At 37.4% G+C, this 12460-nt stretch overlaps 1 protein-coding gene across 3 annotated transcripts in view; it reads left to right on the forward strand.

Moving 5' to 3' along the window:
- Positions 1 to 12460, forward strand: part of TOX (thymocyte selection associated high mobility group box) — a 298639-nt gene that overhangs the window by 102713 nt on the left and 183466 nt on the right. The window lies entirely within an intron of this gene.

A 12460-nucleotide genomic window follows, 5' to 3' on the forward strand; every position in this document is an offset into this window, starting at 1 on the left:
AGTATTCCTGATGTGCCTTGGACTTATGGTGGAAACATACATTCCTGACTTACTCCATCCCCCACCAAATATGGGACTGGACTCTTGTTCTGTATAACCAAAGTTCCTACCATAGCCGTTAACCCAAATGTCAGATTGGCTATTGGTTAACTTCACCATTAAATTCCTAGTTTTTAGAATAAGACATATTTATTCTGTGGCCATATAGGGAAACAAAAGGTTGACTGCATTTTGCTGAGAAGAGGTGAGGGTGACCGGAAGGAAGAGGAGGGAGCAACAGGCATCAGGGTGGTCTCTGTCAACCCAGGAATGATGTAAACATAAAATGTCAGATCAGACCACTTCGGAATCAAGTTCCTTCCCTCTTAGATAAGTGTGTTGAGCCTCACCTTGACCCTTAATGGATTCCTCCCTGTGGCACGTCTGTCCTCACCATGTACAGGGGATGGGTTCCTTTAAGGAGCAGCTCTGTTACAGAGTGATACCAGGGTCACATGTCCAACCATGGTTTGCAGGTAATGCGAGCAGGTATCGTAGGCCAAAGAACAGAGGTGAGAGAAGAGAACATGTTTGAGTTATTACTGTGTACGAGAAACAGAATCGGAACTTGGGTACGTATCATCTTACCTGATATCCATGCAAACCCACCCAAAAGAGAGGTGGTGTTAATAATATTACTATTATTATTCTCCTCTTGTCAATTCAGAAACTGAGAGGAAGAGGGGAAAAGTTAAATATCTTGATCAAAGTTTTAGACAATTCATGACTGGACTACTTCCCCTGCGGTCCAGGTTAACCTAGTTGGTAAAGAAAGACATGATGAACAAATACAGATCTTAGTGATGGGATTTCAGGATACGAGAAGGGATTTGTGGAGTTTTACTAACCCATGCTGCCAGGTCCAGAGAGGTAGGCTGTCGTAGAAATGAACACACAAACAAAAATCCTTTCCTCCTCAGGTGGTAGCTACACTTATGGTCTAGACCTGTTGAGTCACTGTGCTGGACACCTGAAGCTAATGTGACATTGAGTGTCAACTATACTTCAGTTGAAACAAAACGATCCTTGCTTTCTCCCTTCCCAGAGCTTTTCAGGTGGAGAGAGAGCCCGGGTGGTTGGTAATTTCTGCTGGTGAATCAGGGGTGTTTTCAGCAGATTTTCTTGGGTGGGGCTGCTTCTGCAGGGTGTGGGGGGGTAGGGATTCTTCTACACGGTAAAGCTGCTCATTGTGCTTAGAAGATAGAATAGAAATAAATAGGATTTTCCTCCAAGAGAAAGAGTTTTTGATGGATTGAAATCACATTGGTGGCAGGCTAATCCTTGGTCTCTTTGTTACCTTGGCTTTTGTTAAATAATGTCCAGTCACTACCTGTATCTTTATGTTCTTTAGATAAATTATGTGTAATTGTCAACCCTGACATGTTCCGGGAGTCAAGTGAAAAGGGATCTAAAATACAATATATCTGAAATTAGCTTCATGGTTTTTCCATGAGTTCTTCCTTTATCCAGGCAAACTTCTTCCCCCAGAGGACTGGCTTTTTTTTTTTTTTTTCCATTTCAGTAAGCAACACCCTTTATGTACTATCATGACAGTGATGATTGCAATTCAGCTCTGCAATATGCAAATGGGCACACATACTGGCCACCTGGACTTTATCAGGAAGGCCACTGGAGGGGACGTACACAATGATCTTTTGTCAAAAACCCTGCCAGGCTTTTCATTGCACTCTGATTTGTTTTTAACAGGAGTTGTGACTATAGGGGAAATAGACTTGTGTTCCCTTAGTCAGTGAATGGGGATAATAGCACTTGGCTCATTATAAAGCAGTCAGATACATTATTATAGGTGATCTTCACAATAACGCTATGTGGTAGGTGTTATTATCCTAGTGTTGTTGAAGAGGGTTGTGAGGACCAAGATGCAGAAAGGTTAAATGGCTTTCATAATCTCGTGCGGCTATCGGGTGATACAGCTGGGATCACAATCCCATCAAAACCCATTGCACTGTGATGGAATCCAGCATGATTATGACAGGCAAAGACATAAATAAACCCATTGCGGATTTTACATTTCAATTTTGGTTGGCCTCTTCATTCTTAAAATTATAATGTGATGTTTTAATATTATCTTTTCAGCGGCTCCCACCTAAAATACTTCAGTACCTTTTGCGGCTTTTTAAATTCTGCCCTGGTGGTCTTTCTGAAACATAGGAATGATAGATAATGGTGATAGGAATTGCTCACATATTTGTGACCTGCTTTCTGAGTGTAAAGCAACCCACTAAGCACTTTATTTGCACAGTTTCTTTTAGTTTTTGCAGTCATCTTTTCCTTAAGTAGTCTTTGTATCCTTATTTTATTAGTGAGAAAACTCAGGCTTCCAGATTTTAAGTAACCAGCCCAAAGCTTCATGGCTACTTCAGTGAAAGAACTAGAAAGTGAACCTAGATTTTTGTTTCTTAAACATGACCTTGGAAGGTCATCTTCGAAGTCAAGAGTGTTAATTCCGATAGAAACTCTCTAGGGGATCCCTGGGTGGCCCAGCGGTTTGGCGCCTGCCTTTGGCCCAGGGCGCAATCCTGGAGACCCGGGATCGAATCCCACATCAGGCTCCCGGTGCATGGAGCCTGCTTCTCCCTCCGCCTGTGTCTCTGCCTCTCTCTCTCTCTCTCTGTGACTATCATAAATAAATTTAAAAAAAATTAAAAAAAAATTTAAAAAAAAGAAACTCTCTAGATCCTCAATCTTCCAATTCACACAGACCCTCTGGATTTAAAGAAGTCATCCCATTCTCCTTCCATGTTGATTCCACGTCTGCATTACAAATTACTTACAGCTGGTCAGATTTTTAAGTACATTTCTTATTTGCATATTTCTTGCTTGTTTCACACCTCCCTTTGCTGGAGCAGTGTGGTAGGTGAGATAAGTGGCAGCAGAAGGTGCAAAACTGGGAATCGCTCACTTTTGCTTGATTCCTCTGAAGTAGTGCCCTAAGCTTGTAGTGGAAAAGGAAGGGATCTAATGGAGAATCCTCTACTTCAAGGGGAGTAAAGAGAAGGAAAAAGGTAGAATGTGGAAGGAAGAAAGGGGGTGGAAAGGAAAAGAAAGATGGAGGAGCCCTCGGAGTACAAGATGGGAGATTAGAATGGCATGAACTCATTAAAACAGAAAAAAGGAGGAAAAGAAGGAAGGAAAGAATGCATTAAGAAAAGATGGAGGGGGATCCCTGGGTGGCGCAGCGGTTTGGTGCCTGCCTTTGGCCCAGAGCACGATCCTGGAGACCCGGGATCGAGTCCCACGTCGGGCTCCCGGTGCATGGAGCCTGCTTCTCCCTCTGCCTGTGTCTCTGCCTCTCTCTCTCTCTCTCTCTCTGTGACTATCATAAATAAATAAAAAAAAAATTTTAAAAAAAAAGAAAAGATGGAGGGAAGGGAAAAAGAGAGGAAAGATGGAAGGAAAGGAGGCGAGGGAGTGATGGATGGAAGGAAAGAAAGAAGAAAGGATGGAAGAACTGGAGAGAGGGAGGGAGGAAAAACTAAATAAAATTTCAGCCAAAAGAGAGACCTGTAGTGTAAGATCTGCTGAAGTCTTCCAGGCCCCATTCCTCCCTTCATGCTCCCTAAGAAGAAGCAATATTTATAGCCTGAAACCAAGCTAACTAGATTTTTGTAATGTGCCAAATTCTGTTAAGAAATTAACTTTCTGATGGCCATATTTGAGGCCATCTTGATAGCCTGACAGTGTGATTTGCCAATGCATTTTTCAAGGGAAAATGTCACAAGAGAGCCACCATGAGAAATTGTGCTGCCACTGAGGGAGCCACCACATTGAGAGACTTCTTGGAATGTGTCATTCCCATTGAACTCTGCAGGACTTATGACTGGCCATTAAGTTTCATGTAATTCTAGAGCAATAACACTTAGGGAGAAATGAGTTTCAGTATGGAAGGATCCACCTTCAGGCAAAGAAGGAGCAATCGAGAGGTAGCCTGCCCCATGGACCGCCTGTCCGTTCAAGGCCAAGGGGAGGCCTGGCAGATAAGAACAAGCGGCTCTGCAGCTTCTCTGATAGGACATGATTTCAGTGAGCACAGATTTTTTTTCCCCTTATTAAAAGATAGATACACTCATTGGGACTCCCGCTGTTTCTTATTTATCCATTTATCCATTAATAATCTTGTCACACATGCAGCAATTTAAAGCCGTACAATTTCTTTCAGATATTTCCCTCTACCACTACACTAGCCTCGAAATGTGGATAATTAAGATACCATGTAAATCTGGATATAACATGGTTCTCACCTTCAAACAAATGCACAGGTAATTTAACCAGTCTTTTACCAATTGACCTGAGGAAAATGGAAATCACTCCAATTAAAGCTGTTTTCATTTGACAAAAGAAACTGATAAGAGTAAAAAGAAATAATTTTAATCTTTAAAAAGAAAAAAGAGAAACCTACATAGAGAGAGGGATGCCTTGGTGGCTCAGTGGGTTGAGTGTCGGACTCTTGATCTCTGCTCAGGTCTTGATCTCACCATTGTGAGTTTGAGTCCCACTTTGGGCTCCACACTGGGCTTGGAGCCTAGTTTAAAAAAACAAAGAGCTATATAGAAAACTTTCTCTATTTTGAAAGTTCAAACAACTGTGAATTCAATTTTAAATTTACTGGAAATGAAATAGAGGCATGGAAGTACATGCTAAATTTAAAAGTGACTGGGATCTCCTTAAGAAAAAAAAATATATTTTCCTTATTAGGTTATCAGTGCCACATCAGAGAACCTTCCAGCGTCTTAGGCAAACTTCCCCCAAATGTATTATCCCATACGTCAGCATTGCTGTCATCCATGTCCTTTAATATCTTTAGAAAATATTTAAATAACGTCAGCCTGTGATATAACTTCATGGACAGAATGATTAAGCAAGTTTGCCAAAAAATACCAACACAACTTTTATTTATTTATGTGTTTGTTTTTTGATATTACCCCACAGTATTTCAGAAAGAATTGGAGGAGGTTCTATTATTGAACAATAAATTTCCTTCCTTCTGAAATTGTGGTTTGGTAGTAAACAAGATAACATTAATCAGATATCTTCACTCGGATTTAGTTCATTGATCTCTCTCCCCAACCGAACATTTCAGATTCCTTCAGATTTTCTCTGAACACAGGTCATTGGTTTACACTTCTAGATGTACTGTTCTTACATTTTAGTAACTACTTGACAGGCCCCATGTACTTCTTAAAGTTACCCCTATTGTCTTCTTATGAAAAGTTTGCACCCTACTGTTTTTAAGCGCTATTTCTCTGTTTTTCCTACCAATTTGAGACACATTCCCAGTAGGTTAAATTAATTTTTCAAGAAAAAAGAATTTCATAAAAATTCTTTCATAGAAACTGTGTCAAATGACAGAGAATAATAATAATGACAATAATGAAGTTTACATAATTGAAAACAAGTTACAACTCCATACTTTCCAGCAGAGCAAGGGTGATTACTGACAACCCTGAGAACACCTGAGAAGTAGTGGTTTGTTTTGTGGACCTGGAGAGAAAGCAAGAGACCAGCAAATGCACTATTGTCAGGCCCAGGGTGGGAGGCTAAGGGACTTCTTTCTAGCTTCTCTGAAACTCTGTGTGTTAGGATTTTGCTGCCCAATTTCAACATGATTCAATCCATCATCAAGCGTGGAGTAAGCCATGCCTGTAGTCACCATTATTCCTAAGGGAAGTTAAGAAAAGAGAATTTATGCATTCTAGAGTTCAAAAGGAGTCTTCTTGGAAGAACTAGAACTTAAGCATTAGAAGACCATAACTCAAATACCCGCATTTAAATGAGTTTTCTTTTATCCACGAGTTATTGTTTGCTTATTTCATGCACAAAAAGATCCCACTTGTCATAAATTTTGGTTACCTTATTACAGCCAGCTCTACAGAGTTAGTACAAGTGACCCTTGAGCAACACAAGGTTGAACTGTGCAGGTCCACTTATACACAGATTTTTTTCAATAAATACAGTACAGTACTGGGAGTGTGCTTTCTGTTCCTTATGATTTACTTAATATTTTCTTTTCTCTAGCTTACTTTATGATAAGAATACAGTATATCATACATATTATATACAAAATATGTGTTAATCCACTATTTGTTATCAGTGAGGCTTCCAAATGGGGCACCTAGGTGGCTCAGTTGGTTAAGCATCTACCTTTGGCTCAGGTCATGATCCCAGTGTCCTGGGATGGAGTCCTGGGCAAGTTGTGCTCCCTGCTCAGTCTGCTGGAGGGAATCTGCTTCACCCTCGCCCTCTGCCCCTCCCCCTGCTCGTGCTCTCTCAAGTAAATAAATAGGTCTTTTTTTTTTAAGTAAGGCTTCCAGTCAACAGTAGGCTGTTAGTAGTTAAATTTGGGAGGAGTCAAATGTATTTATGGGGTTTTGACTGTATGGGGAATGGGCGCCCCAATCTCCTCCTTGTTCAAGCATCAACTGTATCTTGAGAATTCAAGGCCAATAGTGTACCTAGGGCCAAAGTTAAATACTGTGCTTAAAGGAAGGTTGTTGGCTTTAAGTCAATATGGTGTGAAGTCAGTACTCAATGGATGTTACCAGGAGGTGAAATACACATTAGGTGCTTTGGAAGAAATATGAAATATAAAAAAGAGTTGATGCCTGTCCTTGATAAGCTTGTAATCTAGCAGCCCTTGACAATGACAATAGAATTATAGGACTCAGATGAGAAAGATGTAAGCACATATCTAATTAGAACTTGTTTTCTTCCCTACACTCCCTTCCTTCTCCCAGTAAAAACATCCATCACAATAGAGGGCACTTCCTTTTCTATAGAGGGACATAAAGGCAGCAGGACATAGGATTCCTTTAAAAGCCAGTGGTAGGATGGAGTGAACTAGTGAAACAGCATTTCAGTTTTTCTAAAATGATTCCCTTTGTCCTTACTCAAGAATCTCACATATGTGGGCAAGGACCTGAGGCTTAGGAGTTCTACGTAAAATGTTTTCTTTCACTAAATAAAAGCAGCACAGCACGGACCCAGTGAATCTAAACTGTGCATGTTCAGAGAACATTTGTTTTCTGACAAAAAGTGAATTGCATTACTGTGCTTATTTGAACATTAGAAGATCCGGAATCCATGCAAAACATCTCTGTAAGCAAGAGCATATGACAGGGAGCACTTTAGACAGTAAGTGTACACGCATTTGGCAAACTGAGGCATGGAGAGCAGCCAAAGGCTGTGCCTCTAATGGTCTGACAAGTAAAGACCCTGGGGTGTGCTGCTTTACTAATAAAAAGATTTCAGAGAGAAAATGCATCAGAACTGCTAATCTAATAGCTTTAAATCCACCAAGGACAGCTATTCTCTTTCAACATCAGCCAAGGGGCTGGTGGATACCAGGAGATTGGGCTTTGAGCTTCACTGCAGCACCGTGGAGAAAAATAAAAGACACTGTGTTTCAATTCCAAAAAGACTGTCAATGAACAAGTCTGTCATTCTAGAAACCAACTCGATTAGCAGGTCCTGCCTCATTGTTTCGCTCTCATTAAAAAAAAAAAAAAAAAAGGATAGAAATGTGGTGATTAATGGCTGTTTATATAGCAAATCCTACTGGAAAACTAGTTATATTTTATTGTGATAATTCTTACTTTTTCAAGTTGTTAATGTGGTATTATTTAACAAATGCAAAAATGTGATAAAGTCCTTATTAACATGTATAGGATCCCATTTGCCAGCGATTGTTATTGGTTTACAGAAAATAGCACCTTTCTTTTAGCTTTGTGCCATATGTTGAAAGAAAAGATACCTACTTTGTAAAACTTGGTGCGATCGTTTCGATTGTGGAATTTTTAACAACCACTTACAATAGTGATATTTTAAGATTACACGAAATAAATTTCTAAAAATATTTAAATATTATCATTGTTTGCAAAATGAAATAAAAATACAACCACACATGTTCCAGGTTATGAGCTACCATGTTCAATTTCTTTTGGGGTTGGAATAAGTGGACCAGCATTGCTATTTACAATGGCCACAAAAAAATGTTCTATTTTATTGTACCATAATATTAATAAAAAATAACCCAACATCAAATAACAGTAATAGTCACTATTTACTATGTCCTCTAGAGTATATGTCAAGCACTGTATTAAAGTACTGACGTTATCTCATTTAATCTTTAAAATTGCCCCGAAAGATAGGAATTTTTTCCTACCCAATTTTTCAGATGAGTTCCCATAGAGGTGAAATGATTTGCTTGAATTTTCATAGTTAAAAAAGTGGCAGGACTGGGAATCTCACACAGAGGCCATACTCTTGCAAGTCATATTTTAAGTCTTATAAAAGCTGCTTTTTCCAGTGGAATGCAGGTCTTTAATTATTACAAGGCATCCAAGTGTTAATGTCTACTTATACTGTAAGTTTCCTGTGTGGATTAGTGCCATGTATTAGCCCTTAGAATGATGGTTAAAAGCGGGGCATACTTAAGCAACCACAAAAATTGAGATAGTGTGCTGTGGATATTACTGAAAGTCACCTCCATGGGGGAAAAGATAAAGCTATTGAAAATTGCAGTTGACTGGAATCAAACTACACTAGTTGCTCACAATTGATTGTGTGTTATTCAACCACAAAGATAAATTAGAACATGGACTTCTGCAATAGAAAAGTGGTTTAGATGTCACAGAGACAGTGTGACTATTTTTATCTCTCCGTTGTAAACCATAGCTTACAGTGGCTGAAATGACATTGAACTGTTTTTCTCTTTGATGATTTACAGCCTGTATAGTGCATTTGTAAGAGCAGATGTCACATTTTATGTATTTGAAAGTGTCAACTCCGCTGACTTATGTCTGAAGATTCTGTTCTTGAATCAATAGAATGTAGTGATTTCCATTTCTTAAAAGTGATTTCCTCAACATCATAAAAAACATATAGCAACTATTGGTCATTATAATGCTGCAGTTAAACTCTTATTCTTGGTCTTGTATTTTACATACATCATACTGTTGATCATTATTTGGAGAATTCTGACTTGAATGAACAAGGAAGCTTCTAGTGAGCTGACCGTGTTTGTGCTTAAACAAATTAAAAAATGTTTGCATTTCATCTCAGACATAGCTGTCCAAAGTCTAAGATGGATTGAGCAAAGGAAAATGCATCAGGGTTTTCATAATAAAAAATTATTCCCAGAAAGTCCACATATACTTTATTCATCCCATATTTCAAATTGATTTTCATTTTACCATTTAGGGTGCAGTTACTGGTAGTCCCATCTTTTAAAAAGTCAAATTTGCATTTAAATAGAAACTGTTTCAATCATTTAACATCCGAAAACCCGAACATTTTATTCATTCATTTTTTTTCTATCTCTTTTCTGCCTTTCACTGTTGAAAAAAGCTTGTGTTGTACTGTTCCGTAATCATCATGAATTCTGAACTTAACCAAAGACTGTGTGTAAACTTCCTCTTCCTTATGTTACTCATTAAAATCCCATTGCTAATCGGTCTTGGGAATAGGCCAAGTGCAGGTGAAGCTAAAGTAGAGTAGAAGGAATATTCTAGCTAACAAGTCATGGTAGCACAATATATTCAATTAGATCTGGAATAGAAAACATTTCGATGAATATAACTTATCAATAAATATAATAATCAAATAGGAAGAAAGGCATTGAAAATAATTCTCATGCAAGTTGTAATTTTTTTAAAAAATTGGAATGATAATTTCTGCTACCTCCTAACTAAATAACTATTTTTATGAAAAAGTGTAAAAATATTTTGAAGGTTGGTCTGATTTTTGTTTATTTAAAATGAATCAAGCCATTTATTTATTCTTGGAAGCAGATAAAACCAAAGGTCAGTTTTATAAAAATTTAGTAATTAGCTCCAAGCTTTCAAGTTAAAAATTTGAAAACACAACGAAACACTGGCTTATTAACTGTGAGGAAATGGAATTTTCTGGTTGGCATTTGTAGACATCTGTGTATCCCCTTCCATTCATTTAGGACATCATTTTCAACAACTCCAGAACATCAAGAAATGGCTTTCGTTGACTTGAATTAGTAGTGTATTTATCCTGCCACAAAATTGCTAAATATTAATGACTGATTTATTCCTAGTAAGACAGACTATTTAAGATATTTATGTTTTTTGCCTGTTTATTCTCTTTGTACTCCTAAAACAAACAACAAAAAAAAAGGCCTTATAAATCTCATTCAACTGGTAATATCATACAGATATTAAAAGGTTAGAAGACATTTTAAAATATTAGTTTCCTTTGATTATGTGCCTGTGTTTTTAAATAAAATATATGAGTTTTGTAAATTGTACTGTTGTCAAGGTGCTCCTTGATAATGGACAGGTAGTTTCATCGATGAAAGGAAAGTTGCTGTAGCCCACTAATTCATAAGACATGATAACTCTGCTATGAGTATTATATCACTTATTTTTCCTGATTTCTTTTGATTAGGGGGCATATGTGTACATGTGTGCATGTGTGTGTGTGTGTGTTTGCAACTAACAGTGCTACATGCATCACTTTGTTGTCTGATTGACCTTATAGCTCTTCCTTACTTTTGGAGTAATGATAAAAATTTCAAAATAAGTAGGCCTAAGTTGCTCAAAAAATAGTACTTTTTAAATCCTTGTTTGTGTTTTATTGTATGAATGGATCCCTATCTCTAGAGGTCCTTATTTTTATCTTTAAACTCAAGGCTATCATTAAAACTCAAACTGCAACTTATTTGCATCCTTATATGCTCACATAACTAAGTAAGGCACAAAATGTCATGTTTTCAATTTTGCTCAGTCCTTTAATTCAAGTGTCATAAAAAATGATGATTGATTGCAGTGAATTGGCTGGAGTCACTTTTCTATCATGACTGCCGGTTTTTAGGGTGGGGCTGGATGTATGTGTTAGGTACCAGTGAGAGAGATTGAAACACAAATATTTAGCATTAATTGAATCAAGAAAACTTTTTGTATAGAAATAGAAGAAAGAAACACCTGCCAGGTGGCTCTTGCTGTTTCTTTGATATATGAGTATCATAGTCTACATTTGAAAGGCTATAGCCTTGAAAGTCAGTCTAAACACAAGGAACCCAGGAAAGTCCTTTATGTCACAGTGGAAGTGAATAAATTGAGGCAGATCAAGAGTGGTCTTAGTTCATGCAGCAGTTTAGCCAACTCACTTCTGCTTGGAGACTGTTCTAGAGATTGCTATTATGGCAGAGAGTATAATAACTAGCAATTGCACTAAGTTTGCTATCATAATTCTACTACCAGTCCATATTCTGTTTCTATTTTAGAGAATCTAGATTGATTAGTGGGAAGATAGACACATCCAAATGAAGAAAGCACTTTTAAATTTCATAATTGAATCACATGGTTTGAATTTAATTTCTTGAATTATTTCAGTATTTTTTCAGTGTCCTGAGTTTTTTACAGTGAGAGTCATGATATGCGACAAAAAGAAAATTTCCTTTGTAGTAAAGTTTTGATCTGTTTAATGAGTGTGTCTGTATTTCTGATTACTGTTGTAATATTGCTACACATATGTCAAGCATTACAGACTTTTTAAACTCTCAACTGCTGTAAGTAGCTATATAAAGAGCCCAGACAGTCCTGATCTAGAGCAAGTTACCTATTAAGTAACAATGCTGAATAATTTGAATCGAAGATACAGACCAGTAGTGGAATTGAAAGATTTCCAGTGAACTAAGTATGTCTAAACAAAAAAGTTCTGCTGCTCTTGGGTTGATCTAAAAGATATTTATAATGAAAAACTTTATAAATCAGTGATAAATCCAGAGGATAGTACAATACCTAATTGCATTTTCCTATAGCATCCAGCTCATTTTTTTTCCCAATGAACTTTAAATAATATTCATGTAGCCTCTAGCACCTCCTTTGTACATAGTGGGTATTCCCATAGTGTCTTCCCTATAATTACTTTATTATTTCTAGAGTGTATCACCATAGACATATTCCTTTCTTATCACTTTCTCTTTAATATCACTTCTCCCTTGCTGCCAATCAATTTGATTTAGCTTTATTTTATAACCCCCTCAGCTATTATCTGTAAGAACTGAATATACACATCCATTCTTTTCATTTCCTCCAAAGGATTTCCTGCTCTTTTACTCTGTATATGGCAGATCTTTTCAGATCAAATTCTTCCTCCTGTAAAGACATATTTTAAAAGGGCTGTGTGTGTGTGAAACCTATATGTATATACACACAATTGATATATATATATAAATATCCAGATTCCTAATTTCCCTTGGTCATCCAGTTTGATTTCTGAGATTGCAGAATTCCAAAGGAAAAAAAATGCTTTTACGTTATTCTAAGTTTTAAATTTGAATTTTAAAGCCAAATCCCGGCCCTCTTGTGACTCCTGTGTAAGTTCTCATGTTGACCACACAAAATGGCTCTGCTAGTCATGACATGATAGA

Source organism: Vulpes vulpes, chromosome 13 (assembly GCF_048418805.1).
Source record: "Vulpes vulpes isolate BD-2025 chromosome 13, VulVul3, whole genome shotgun sequence".
Lineage (NCBI taxonomy): Eukaryota > Metazoa > Chordata > Mammalia > Carnivora > Canidae > Vulpes > Vulpes vulpes.